Here is a 13730-nt window from a genome sequence, read left to right as displayed (position 1 = left end):
GGTTTGTTATCTCTTATTCATGTTTAGAAGAACAACAAAAATATATTACTATCCTATTTCCTTGCTTTTTCCTCCTTGGATTACATCTTTGGGTCTGCTAAGAAATGCAAAACACAAGCTAGTTATTGTGTGAATAACATAGTTATCAGATGCAGCAAGCAATAGGGACAAATGTGGTGAATCTTGATTTTGTGTTGAGGCGCTGTGCTGTGTGCATTACTTTAGAAGGCATTCTAATCAACATGCATGCTCTCTCTTGGGCTCTTTTAGCTGTGTCTTTGCATGTATGTATTTTAGCATCTGTGGGGAGGTTTGGATTGGCCTTAGGAGTTAATGGGACTGTTGAGTAGGTCTGTGCTCTCAGTCAAGGTGCAGGACAGTGTCTAGAGGAGGAAGAAAATACTTTCTGGATTGGATAGGTCTTAGCATGAACCTGACTCAGCCCCTATACTTTTGATCATTGACTGATAGGCAGCTACCTGATTACTTCAAAACAATCACCTTGGCCTCAGTGATGTAGATATTTCACATTTAAGAAATACCATTTTCAGTTGTGTGCAGTTCCACTGTGAATGCAAAGGTATGGGTATTTTATTTTTTAAGGCAAACATATAATCTATGCTATAAATTGGAAGTTGGCTTCTATCTCCTTTGTGGAGGCAGCAGTGAATAGTATCTAGAGTTGTGTTAAGATGGTAGCCACATGTGGCTATTTAAACTAAAATTAATTAAAATCTAGTGAAATTTAAAATGTAGTTCTGTAGTCACATTAGCCGCATATCAAGTACAACAGTTACATGTGGCTAGTGGCTACTGTATTAGACAGCACAGCTAGAGAACATTTCTACCATCTAGTACTTGTCTCAAATGGGGGTCAACCAAAACTATGGCTTGTGGGCCAGATCTGGCCCTGTGCCTGCTTTTGTAAGTAAAGTATTATTGGAACACAGCCATACCCATTCATTTACATGTTGTCTTTGGCTGTTTTTATGCTACAACAGCAGAGTTGAGTAGTTGCAATAGATATTGTATGGCCCACAAAGCTGAAAATATTTACTGTCTGGCTTTTTACAGAAAGTTTGCCAATTTCTGGCATTGTGATTTTGTGGGAAGAGGATTGAGTGGGCATTGGAATGCCCAACTAGTCTTCTGTCTGGCTGTGGTACCCTAAATGGAGAAAGATAGTTTGCTGACAGCTGTTCTAGAGCACTATTTTTCTTCACTGTATTATTCAAAAAGCAACTGCTTGTACCCATGTTTTGTCAATAATACCAGCATTACTGATAAAATTAGTGTAATTGTGTTGCTGTGTGTTGTTGGGTAGGAGAAAATTTGAGAAGCAAGGCAGTCTGCTTGCCCAAACCAGCAGTCAGGTTTCTTGATGGTTCCTCTCCAGAGTAAACGAATGAGGAGCCAGGTCAGAAAGGCTTTTCCTCTACTATCTTATACTGATGGAGGCTTTATTCCTTGGCCTCTTTCCTTTCTCATTCCCCTCCTTGTATTTTAACTTCTCTCAAATTAATGTATTCCAAATTAGACCTATACATATTTCATGAAAAAGACAGTGGTGACATTATGTGGATAGCTTCCGTCCCACATTCAATAATTAAAATGACCAAATAAAGAGATGGTGCTTTGAAGTAGAAAAAAATTATTCTCCATGTGCAGAGAAAGTGAGATGATTTTCTAAGTCTTCTGCTTTGAAGTTGGGAGTATGAGATTACTGATTTTATCAGCTGGTAATGGCTGAGGAATTTTCTTTTGCCTTTTTTTTTTTCTTATAAGATCTCTTTGTATATGGAAACAGAGGAGAAACTTACCTAATATGTCTGTCTCTTAGGGGGAGCAATTTAGGTTGAAATTGCTCTCATTGTTGGATTATGAGCAGAAGATTTTTTGGCAGCAGGGTAGAATACTTTAAAGTGATTTCCCCACTCTTTGGGATAGCAGAGGTAAATAAGAGTCTTTCTGCCTACTGTGTGGTGCGTTAGTGGGTGAGTACTCAGAAGGTGAGATATGTTGTATTTCCTTATGCCCTACAATGAAATATCTGAGTTTAAATTCCTGTGAAATAATCTGCACACCAAACCTGTGAAACACAATTTACCTATATAACAAACCTGCACATGTACCCATGAACCGAAAATAAAAGGTTAAAAAAAAAAAAAAAAGGCCGGGCGCGGTGGCTCAAGCCTGTAATCCCAGCACTTTGGGAGGCCGAGATGGGCGAATCACGAGGTCAGGAGATCGAGACCATCCTGGCTAACATGGTGAAACCCCGTCTCTACTAAAAAATACAAAAAACTAGCCGGGCGAGGTGGCGGGCGCCTGTAGCCCCAGCTACTCGGGAGGCTGAGGCAGGAGAATGGCGTGAACCCGGGAGGCGGAGCTTGCAGTGAGCTGAGATTCGGCCACTGCACTCCAGCCTGGACTACACAGTCAGACTCCGTCTCAAAAAAAAAAAAAAAAAAAAAAAAAAAAAAAAGATATGATGCTCATCCTCAAAGGAGGTTACATGTGATAGCTCCCTGCAATTTGATTCCTGAGTCATTGCTGAAAGCTCTCACCGAAACAGAAGGGGGCTGGCTCTCTTTAGAGTGGGAAGACTCCTGCTATATCTGTGCCATCAACTGGCTTTGGCTGCTCTTTTAGCATAGTATAAATGACAGATATCATGGCTTAACGGTTCATCTCTGTAAGGAAGGTTTTGCTACCAGGGAATTTGCATTTGGGAGTTGGTAGGATGAAGGGTGGGGTGAGGGGTAGGAGGCAAGTTGTCTTGGTTTGCGGCTATGTGGCTTGGCTCTTTGGTTGGTTTGTTTGAACTTGTACAAATGCCCAGACACTCTGACATGTGTGCAATAAATCAATAGAATAATAATTACATACACAGAGAGATACACCACATAGCTCTTAACATAACATTTTACTTTTTAAAATAGCTTCAAAGAACTCTAAGGCCAAGTTTCTTATTTTGCTACTGCCCTTGATGTTTCCTTCATACCAACTAACCCCATCCACCAACACATGAATTCCACGGCAGTAGAGAAAATAATGAATTGGAGTTTTCTAGCACCTTGATTTTTCTGGATTTCAGTGAATAATTAATAACATATCCATAAACTGGGAAGAATTAAGGCCTAACATTTATTCTGTGATCTAAGGTAAAATGTCGAACAATACACAGCATTTAAAAGTGGGAGTTGTGTGGCTATACCTCAGTCTCCCTATTCAATAACTGTGTGGCGTGGACAAGACTTGAACTTCTCTGAGCCTTCATGTCACAGTCTATGAAATGGCAGTCATTGTATCAGCCTGATACATATATGTGAAAAGTGCTTTGATTATAGTCAAGGGTTACAGCTATAAATTATAGTATCACCATTGCTGTTTTATTATCATTACTAATATTATGTTTGTCAGAGATATTTGGGCAGGTCACACCTGAATACTCTTGTCATCAGCTTTGTAGGTCTCTTTTGAATTTTTGGTATGTGCATTTATAGACCTTGGACTTTTATATTTCAATTGAGTCACTTTGTTATGTCTTAGAATGATATGGAGAAATAAAGATACTATGAAAGTGACCATCTCTTTTGTGCTATCTCCAAATTAAGATTTTTATTTCTGGCTGGGTGTGGTGGGTCACACCTGTAATCCCAGCACTTTGAGAGGCTGAGGCAGGGAGATCACTTAGGGTCAGGAGTTTGAGACCAGCGTGACCAACATAGTGAAACCCCATCTGTACTAATAATACAAAAATTAGCCGGATGTGGTGGTACATGCCTGTAGTCCCAGCTACTTGGGAGGCTGAGGCACAAGAATCACTTGAACCTGGGAGGCGGAGGTTGCAATGAGCATGAGCTGAGATCATGCCACTGTACTCCAACCTGGCTGACAGAGCAAGACTCCATCTCAAAAAAAAAAAAAAAAAAAAGAAAGAACTAGAGAGAGATATATATTTATTCCTGATTTCTGGCAAGTATACTTTTCTCCAACTCAGTGTGATTTGTAAACTGCCAGGCAACATTTTTGCATGTGCTTCCCAAGATAGGTTATATGACAGTGGTACATAATACTAATTTCTGTCCCAAACAAGCCAGAGAAGGATTCTATAGTACTTGTCTAAGAGTAAACACTTGAGAAGCCATTAATTAACAAAGAATGCAGGGGTTTTGTGTTTATGCAGACAAGGGCAACGGAGTGGCAGCTATGAAGCAAGGGTTCGTAACTTCTAAAAAATACAATCAACACAGAAGAGAATCTCATGCAATTAAACCCCCCCACCAAAAAAGAAAAACATCCACATGGGCACATACATACTAATACTCACATGTAGTAGTGTATATAATTTCAGGTGGTTTATAGATGCTCTAGAGCATTTCCAAGAACTTCACATCAATAACCTTTGCTCTCTGGGCTTCATGCATTTTTTCATTTAACACATACTTTTTGAATGCTTACTATGTGCCAGATATGGTTTCTGCTGTCACTGAGCAAACATTCTTTTAGGCATGTGGATATATGTTAGAGAACTGATTTATGGTACCATAAACTCCCAGTGATTTCATTATCATTGGTTACTAATAATTCCACAGAGAATCTTGATCTTTCTTTTGTTGTTTAAAAGCAGATAAGGAAGAAAAGAAGACACAAAGAAATAGATGTTTCGCTCCTTTGAAGACTAAAATATGCAACTGTTCAAAGTGCCTATTTGTATCTCTTATAATTGAAGGCTAATATTGCTAAGGTGGTTACCCTAATAATATTAAGACTATCTTTTGATTAAAGCTGATCCTCTTTGAGGTCACTCTCAAGCAACTTGGTTCTCCTCCTTGAGAAAAGAGATGATATTTATGGAGTTGCAGGCGTTCTGCTAGCTTCATTATTTTAGGAGTTCCTGCATAGACTTGGAAATGCTTTAGTTGGTGGTACATCACGCAGACCCTTCCCACAATGTGTCTAAATCAGTGAGGTGTCATTTGATAATATTTGATAATATTGATAATACTGGGCATCTATGCTGTGCAAGGTGCTGGACAAGGTGGAGACCCATAATTTCAAGAGCTGATAGTCTTAGCCTTTTAAATGTAATTTTATTACTGAGTGTCTTATGGCTGCTATACTGAGTTCCAGGAGACGCAGCTGAGTGTTTTCCACGTGATATTTTAAAACTGACTCACCACTTGTGAAGTTGGTATTGTTGCCCCTATTTTTAAGATGATGAAATAGAAGCTCAGAGGATGTATAACTTGCTCAGAGTCATAAATGGTAAATGACAATGCCTGGGTTCCCAAGCTCCAAATGCCTTTAACCAGGAATCTAGTGATTTCCATGAGAGTCCCAGTGGACTGAGGGCTTTCTTCATGTCAGGAAGATGACTTGTCTCTTTTAATCTTTGTTTTATTTATTTATTTTTTTGCAACGGGGTCTTGCTCTGTCGCTCAGGCTGGAGTGCAGTGGCATGATCTTGGCTCACTGCAACCTCCTTCTCTCGGGTTCAAATGATTCTCCTGCCTCAGCCTTCCAACTAACTGGGATTATAGTCACACAACACCATACCCAGCTAATTTTTGTATTTTAGTAGAGACAGAGTTTTGCCATGTTGGCCAGGCTGGTTTTGAACTCCTGGGTTGAAGCAATCTGCCCACCTCAGCTTCCCAAAATGCTGGGATTATAGGCGTGAGCCACCGTGCCTGGTCTCATTTAATCATAAAGGCAAAGTTTGTGGCAAGTTTTATAATTCTGTCTTGACAGGTGAATTCACTGGGATTTTCAAGAATGCTTTCTAGGTACAACCCTGATATGGCTAAGAAGGGGGATAAGAATGAGTAACTCTGAGACTTAAATCCTCATGGTAACATTATGGCTACAATAATAGTGACACTATGGCCATAATAATGAAGGTTGTTGTCCAAACTGTAGGGAGGATATTGTTTTTCAGGAAGTTTAGAATCCTAGCATATTAAGAAAAGTTTATTGTATAATATTTAGTTTTTATTTCCTTAAAGATGTTTAAAGACATTTATATGTACACAAACATACACATACATACACATATATTCATATATGCATGCACACTATGTAAAAACAAGTAAAAGAATGGATGGCTGTATATGACTGTGTTCTCTCTGATTGTTGGATACCCAGGTGATCTTTAAATTTTCTATGATGCACATGTCATACATTTATAATAAAAAAATTAAATGCATTTTTTTTTTTTTTTTTTTTTTTGAGACAGAGTCTCATTCTGTCGCCCAGACTGGAGTGCAGTGGTGCTATCTCGGCTCACTGCAAGCTCCGCCTCCTGGGTTCACACTATTCTCCTGCCTCAGCCTCCCAAGTTAAATGCATTTTTAACAGAAGCAGCAATGATAATTTCTTCAGGGAGGTTGTGTAAGGTGCTGGTGGAGGAGGAGGTGTTTTCTGAGCCTGTGGCAGCATTTTTCCATCTCTGAGTCACAGATGACTCAGTGTGATAACACAAATGAGAGAGCAGACTTGGGCTGTCAGTTTGCAAGATGAATCATAAAAACTAAACTTTTGACAATGAAAATGTTGTTACATGGAGAAAAGAACACGTTTTACATGGCCTTGTTTCTCAGTTTATTTGCACTGAGATGGGCCCTCTGTCCCCCAGTTCATAGTAAAGCTACAACTCTTGGGCATTAAAGGTAACCATGACAAGGAGTCGGGAATGCTTTGTGGCCTCCAGGGACTGTGGGACTGTATGCATTCACACGCGGCTTTGCAAACTCTTCCAGATACTTAAAAGAACTACTTATTAATTGGGACTGACCCATTTGGAGCAAAAGAGTTTTTTAAATGTTTGGAAATAATATTTGCCATAGAATGTAAGGTGGGATTGACAAGAAGTGGTCTTTTACCTTTTTGTTAATTGACATGTAATAATTGTACATATTTATGGGGTACAGTGATTTTGATACATGTCCACAATATGTAGTGATCAATTCATGGTGATTAACATATCTGTCACCACAAACGTTTATCATTTTTTTTGTGTTGGAAACCTTAAAAATCCTCTCTAGCTGTTAGAAAATATACAATAAATTATTGCTAACTGTGGTCACCTTACAGTGCAACAGAACACTAGAATCTATTCCTCCTACCTAGCTGTAATTTTGTATCTGTTAACCAACCTTTCCCTTTTCCCCCTTCACCCCTCTCCTCCTATGCTTTAGTAACCAGTTTACTTTTAAACAATAATATCAGGTTTTTTTCACCCCTTGCTATAATTGACTGGCAAGCAGTAAAGTCGTTTTTAATCAGTTCAGCCTTCAAAGGATAATATTTAAATGTCCTTTCTGAGACAGCCTTTTGTTTAATGTCCTTCATAGTGAGTGCATTCAAAATTTAGATGCTTTTTAGAAAAATTAGTAGCATACAACAAAATCAACTTTTAAGACTGTTAAATTACCCCAGTGCCATTTAGGATGCATTTGTCTCACTTTCAAGACTTGCAAGGAATGTCTTTAAAATTAATCAGTTAAGGGACTTGGTAAAAGAAAAATGTATATACAAAACAAAGACCTGGTGTCATTTGTATTTTTCCTCCCTAATCCTGCTGTTGGCTTCACATTTTAAAATTTTTTTATTTGACGGGAAAGGCTTCATTTGAAATTTTTATTGATAACACTTCTAACTGCAAGAAAAAGACATAAACCTGCAAAACAGTAACTATCATGGTGGCCACAATTGGGAGGTCTGCAAAATGGTTTATTACCAGTAGGGAAAAAAATGTTGGGAACCATAGTCGTTATAGGGGTCACCACCTCGTCTATATGCATTTTATTTTTTTCCCTTTCCATTTTGAGAGTATGGATGATGGTAGTGCCAAACAACACACTTTCCCCTCCCCTAATGTCTGTGGGCTTTGTTTTGATTCTCTTTTTATTAATGATGTGAAAACTTTGGGGTCACATACAAATGAGGCAAGGTCAGGCTTTGTGAGCCTTAGAATGCTGAAAATGTCCCTGTATCTAGCAAATGAAGGAATTGTCTATAGGGACCACATTTGACTTCTAAAGCTTTTTAGCTCTTTTGCAGATTTTAGCTACCTGGGTGAACTTTGCAGAGTGGCCTCGTACTGTTGCTTTCTTAAGGCAGAACATGAAAGAGCTGTGCTGGAGAAATTGAAATGTGATGGAAGGGAGCAGCCCAAGTTTGTCATAAAAGCTTTTTATGGATGTTCTCTGGCCATTTCTGTACTATTAAAGGATGGTGCAGGTAGCTACAGGCATCATTTTGTTCTATAGGTTAAGAGTCTAGTACTTTTGTTGTTGTTATTATTGTTCAGGCTTTCAGAGAACGCCTTATTTAACACCTTGTTAGGATAAAATTGCTTTTGACTTTATAAACACAGGTGTTCGGTTTGAATCTTAATGAACTGTGAAATACGTAAATGTCTAAAAGGAAATTCTATAAATTGTGAACATGGCTCTGTCAGCACACTAAATGGATTAGGAAAATTCATTGTCTGCCCGGTAACTGAACACCAATGTGATGGGTGTACATGAATTAGTCCTGAAAAGCCAATAAAATGGAGGAAGAAGGTAGAGCCTAGGAGATGTTTTTTTGTGTGGGTTCCCCCACCACAAATGAGTACTGGTGCAGAAGGGCTTGGAAATCGAATGGCTATTCAGAGGAAGGCCAAGAAGGGATACATATGAGCAGACAACACAGAATTTATAGAGTAAAACCACAAACACCTTATTTTCCATTGTACTAAAATAATGATATTTTACAGTACTCTTTTTGTATGTAATTCTGCTTTCAATTTCATATTGTTACTGCAACTCGAATCTCATTATAAGTGTTCCAACAAAAATCCTTTTTTAATCAAAAACTTTCCAAACCTTAGCCCATTGTCAATGTATTTTGAGCAACTTATTTTTCCAGTGGAACAAAAGAATTTGGCCCTTCTTTTTGAGCTCATTAGGATGTTATTTGACCTGTGTGACTAAATATGTAATTAAGATAACAGAATCATTTTAATTTCTACATTAAATCTGTTCATAATCTGTGTCTGTTGTTTTGGGGTGTAGAGGTATCGAGTCGGAGTTCTTTATTTTCTTTGAAAGAAAATGAATGGATCATTAGTGCTTTTGTTTGGTTATACTTCTGTTTGAAAAAGGCATTGTCTATAATATATTAAGCTGCAACTGGAAGCGACAATATCCAATTAGCCAATCATCTGTGAGAAAATGCATGTCCTCTGCTAAGTGTTACTGGTAAATGGTTTGCAGGAAAAAAAAGAATGTATTTCTGTCATGTCTGTGGGAAGCTGACTGGCCACTTTAAAAAGGAGATGACAGAATTTAGGAGGAGGGAAATCCAACAAAACTCTTACTGACCCCCGAGTTCACATTCTTTACTCTTTTAAAAATGAATTTTATGGAAAACAGAATTTAGTAAGTACTTCCATTCCCTTCTTTTTCTTTGGAGGGGCACCGTTTGGAAATCACCAGTTTACATTGTGATTGTGCTTTCCTGACACTGGATCCACGTTTGTCACACTTCCCTCCATTCCCCTGGAAAAGGGCTAACATTTGCTGTAGTTGGGTTTCTTTATGTATATTTACACAGCAAACCAAAATGTCAAGAGTGAAGTTAAATAGCAGGGCTTCTGCAAGGATTTTTCACCCATTTTCATATGAACTTTTATCTTTCTTAAATTAAATACAGATATTTATTCCATGCAGACACATACTTTCCTCCTTTTGTCTTATTAAGAAAAAGAGAGGAATACAACTTGAGGTAATAAGTTGTATAGTTAAGGACCATTTTAACTTTAGGAGTTTGGCATTATTGCAAGCATTTCTACCTTGAAGTCTGTGAAATTTATTTTATTGCATTTTTAAAAATTTTCAAATGTAGATGATTTCTTAAATCCTTATGACTATAACAGAACAACGTCTGGCTCCTACAATACTACTTGGCAATTGCTGATTTGAAACGGGACAGATTCTGTGTTTGGTCATTAAGATCTGGCCAAATGTGAAGGGAAAGAGAAGATCCAACTCCTCATTTACTGAGTGTGACTCCTTTGCCCAGTCCCATCAATACCAGGGCCAGAAGGGTCAGCTCTCTCTATAGCGATGACCGTCTTTGACAGCTCTTCTGAGAGTAGGACCAGAAGGAGGGAAAAGAGTGATCAGGAGGGGACACAGAACTGCTGGGAATGGACAGAGACCTAGCTGTCACTGAGGGAGTGGCATGAGGATTTGCCAACTTTTCAACCTCATTCTCATCCAAATTCAAAATGTACATTAGGGTAAAGACACATATCAATTTTAAACATTTAATTTGGAAAAACTTAAACCACATTTGCATTTTGCCCTGTGTATGTGTGTGTGTGAGAAAGACGCAGAGAACTTAGATGTGGAAATTAGGTGTGCATGTGTATTAGGTGATCATTTTGATAAGCTTTTTATTGGATCTCCAGTGTGTTAGTTTTAAATTGCCCACATGGTCCTAGGTACTGGAGACACAGATATAAACAAGAAATAAATACCAACATTATTACCTATAATATGATTATTGAAAATAAGCTTAAGAATTGTTTGTAGTTTGTTTTATCCTTGAATTTCCAGTAGGATTGATTCATAGAAGATTTAGTTTAGTGGACTATAAAACAAGCCCTACAAAGACCTTGAGCATATAAACAGGGTAAGTGCATGGAAGTGCCTAATGCATAGAAGAACTTGTTTTGATGCTTGGAGCAGTATTCACTTACAAATCTGTTTTTTTTTTTAATTTAAAAATTTGTTTATTTGTTTATTTTTATTTATTTATTTTTTTGAGACAGAGTCTTGCTGGAGTGCAGGCAATCTCAGCTCACTGCAACCTCCGCCTCCTTGGTTCAAGCAATTCTTCTGCCTCAGCCTCCCGAGTAGCTGGTACTACAGGCACGTGCTACCATGCCCAGCTAATTTTTTTTGTATTTTTAGTAGAGACAGGGTTTCACCATGTTGGCCAGGATGGTCTCGATCTCCTGACCTCGTGATTCACCTGCCTCGGCCTCTCAAAGTGCTGGGATTACAGGTGTGAGCCACCACGCCTGGCCTTTTTTATTGTGTGTGTGTGAGATGGAGTCTCACTCTGCTGCCCAGACTGGAGTGCAGTGGCACGATCTCAACTTACTGCAACATCCACCTCCTAGGTTCAGGCGATTCTCCTGCCTCAGCCTCCCTAGTAGCTGGGATTACAGGTGTGCACCACCACACCCAGCTAACTTTTGTATTTTTAGTAGACATGGGATTTCACTATGTTGGTCAGGCTGGTCTTGAACTCCTGACCTCGTGATCTGCCTGCCTTGGCCTCCCAAAGTGCTGGAATTACAGGTGTGAGCCACCTGTGCCTGGCCCTGGCTAATTTATATATGTATTTTTTTTAAGAGATGGGGTTTCACCATGTCGCCCAGGTTGGTCTTGAACTCCTGGGCTCAATCAGTTGGCCTGCCTTGGCCTCCCAAACTGCTGGGATTATAGGCATGAACCACGCCACCCAGCCTGATGTACTAATTTATAATCCCACCAGTAGTATTTAAGGGCTCCTTTTTTTTCCCATATCTTTACCAAAGCTTATTATCTTTTGCCTTTTTGATCATGGCGATTCTAACTGGGGTGATGTGATATCTCATTGTGGTTTTGATTTGCATTTCCCAAATGATTAGTGATGTTGAGCATTTTTTGACATACATGTTGGCCATTTTAATATTTTCTTTTTGAGAAATGTCTGTTCAGGTCTTTTGCTCATTTTTAAATTGGGTTATTTGTGTTTTTACTATTAAGTTTTTTATATCTTTTGGATATTAACCCCTTGTCAGATGTATAGTTTTCAAATATTTTCTCCTCTGCTGTAGGTTGTCTCTTCAGTCTGTTGATTGTTGTTTTTTGTTTGTTTTGCTGTACAGAAGCTTTTTAGTTTGATATAACCCCACTTGTCTATTTTTGCTTTTGTTGCCTGTGATTTTGGGATCTTATCTAAACAAAAATCCTGCCCAGGTCAGCGTCGTGAAATATTTTCCCTAATGTTTTCTTCTAGTAGCTTCATAGTTTTGGATTTTACATTTTAGTCTTTAGACCATTTTGAGTTTACTTTTGTATATGGTGAGAGATATGGTCTAAATTTATTTCTTCTATATGTAGATATCCAGTTTCCCCAGTACCATTTATTGAAGAGACTGTCCTTTCCCCATTGTGTATACTTGGTACCATTGTTGAAAATCAGCTGGCTACAAATGTGTGGATTTGTTTCTGAACTCTCTATTTTGTTCCACTGGAATATGTATCTGTTTTTATGCCAGTACTACGCTGGGTTTTTTTGTTTTGTTTTTTGTTTTTGAGACAGAGTCTTGCTCTATCATTCAGGCTAGAGTACAATGGCATGATCTTGGCTCACAGCAACCTCTGCCTCCTGGGATCAAGCAATTCTCCTGCTTTAGCCTCCTGAGTAGCTGGGATTACAGGCATCTGCCACCATGCCCAGCTAATTATTTTTAGTAGGGACAGGGTTTTGCCATGTTGGCCAGGTTGGTTTTGAACTCCTGACCTCAAGTGATCCGCCTGCCTCAGCCTCCCACAGTACTGGGATTCCAGGTGTGAGCCACCATGGTCAGCCTGGTTTGTTTACTATAGCTTTATAGTATACTTTGAAGTCAAGTGGTCTGATGCCTCCAGCTTTGTTCTTTTTGCTTGATTGCTTTGGCTTTTCGGGATCTGTTGTGGTTCCATACAAATTTTAGGATTAGTTTTCAATTTTTGTGAAGAATGTCATTGATATTTTAATAGGGATTGCATTGAGTCTGTAGTTAGCTTTGGGTAGTATGGACATTTTAAAATAGTAATTCTTCCAGTCCATGAACATGGGATATCCTTTGGTTTATTTGTGTCATCTTCAGTTTCTTTCAGCAATGTTTTATAGTTTTCACTGTGGTAATCTTTTACCTCATTTTTTATTCCTGGGTATTTTATATATTTTGTATAGCTATTGTAAATGGGATTGTTTTCTCGATTTCTTTTTTACATAGTTCTCCATTAGCATATATAAATGCTACTGATTTTTTTATATTGATTTTGTAACCTGCAGCCTTATTGAATTTGGTGATTAGTTCTGAGGGTTTTTTAGTGTAGTGTTTGGCCTCCCCTCCCCTCCCTCCCTCCCTCCCTCCCTCCCTCCCTCTTCCTTCCTTCCTTCCTTCCTTCCTCCCTTTTTTTTCTTTTTTACAAGATCTCACTCTGTCACCCAGGTTGGAGAGCAGTACTACCATCATAGCTCACTGCAGCCTTGAACTCCTGGCCTCAAGTAGTCCTCCTGCCTCAGCCTTCCAAGTAGCTGGGACTACTACACGCTACCACACCCAACTAATTTATTTTTATTTCTGTAGAAACGAGGTCTTGCTATATTGCCTGGCTGATCTCAAATTTTTCGCCTCAGGTGATCCTTATGCCTCAACCTCTCACAGTGTTGGATTTATAGGTGTTTAGTATTTTCCATATGTAAGATCATGTCATCAAACTAGTTGGAGTCCTTTCCTTCTATGCCTAATTTGTTGAGAGTTTTTAACATGAAGCGATGTTAAACTTCTTTAAATGCTTTTTCTGCTTCTATTTAAATGATCACATGGTTTATGTTCTTTATTCTGTTAATGTGATGTATCACATCTATTGATTTGCATATAATGAACAAGCTTCCCATCATAGGAAATT

The 13730-nt window shown here is 38.6% G+C and overlaps 1 protein-coding gene across 17 annotated transcripts in view; it reads left to right on the top strand.

Moving 5' to 3' along the window:
* Positions 1 to 13730, top strand: part of LOC105482397 (ELKS/RAB6-interacting/CAST family member 2) — a 981466-nt gene that overhangs the window by 343823 nt on the left and 623913 nt on the right. The gene's annotated exons all lie outside the window — the stretch shown is intronic.

Source organism: Macaca nemestrina, chromosome 2, assembly GCF_043159975.1.
Source record: "Macaca nemestrina isolate mMacNem1 chromosome 2, mMacNem.hap1, whole genome shotgun sequence".
Lineage (NCBI taxonomy): Eukaryota > Metazoa > Chordata > Mammalia > Primates > Cercopithecidae > Macaca > Macaca nemestrina.
Note: the sequence above shows the minus strand (reverse complement) of the source record. Positions and strands in the feature narration are given on the sequence as shown.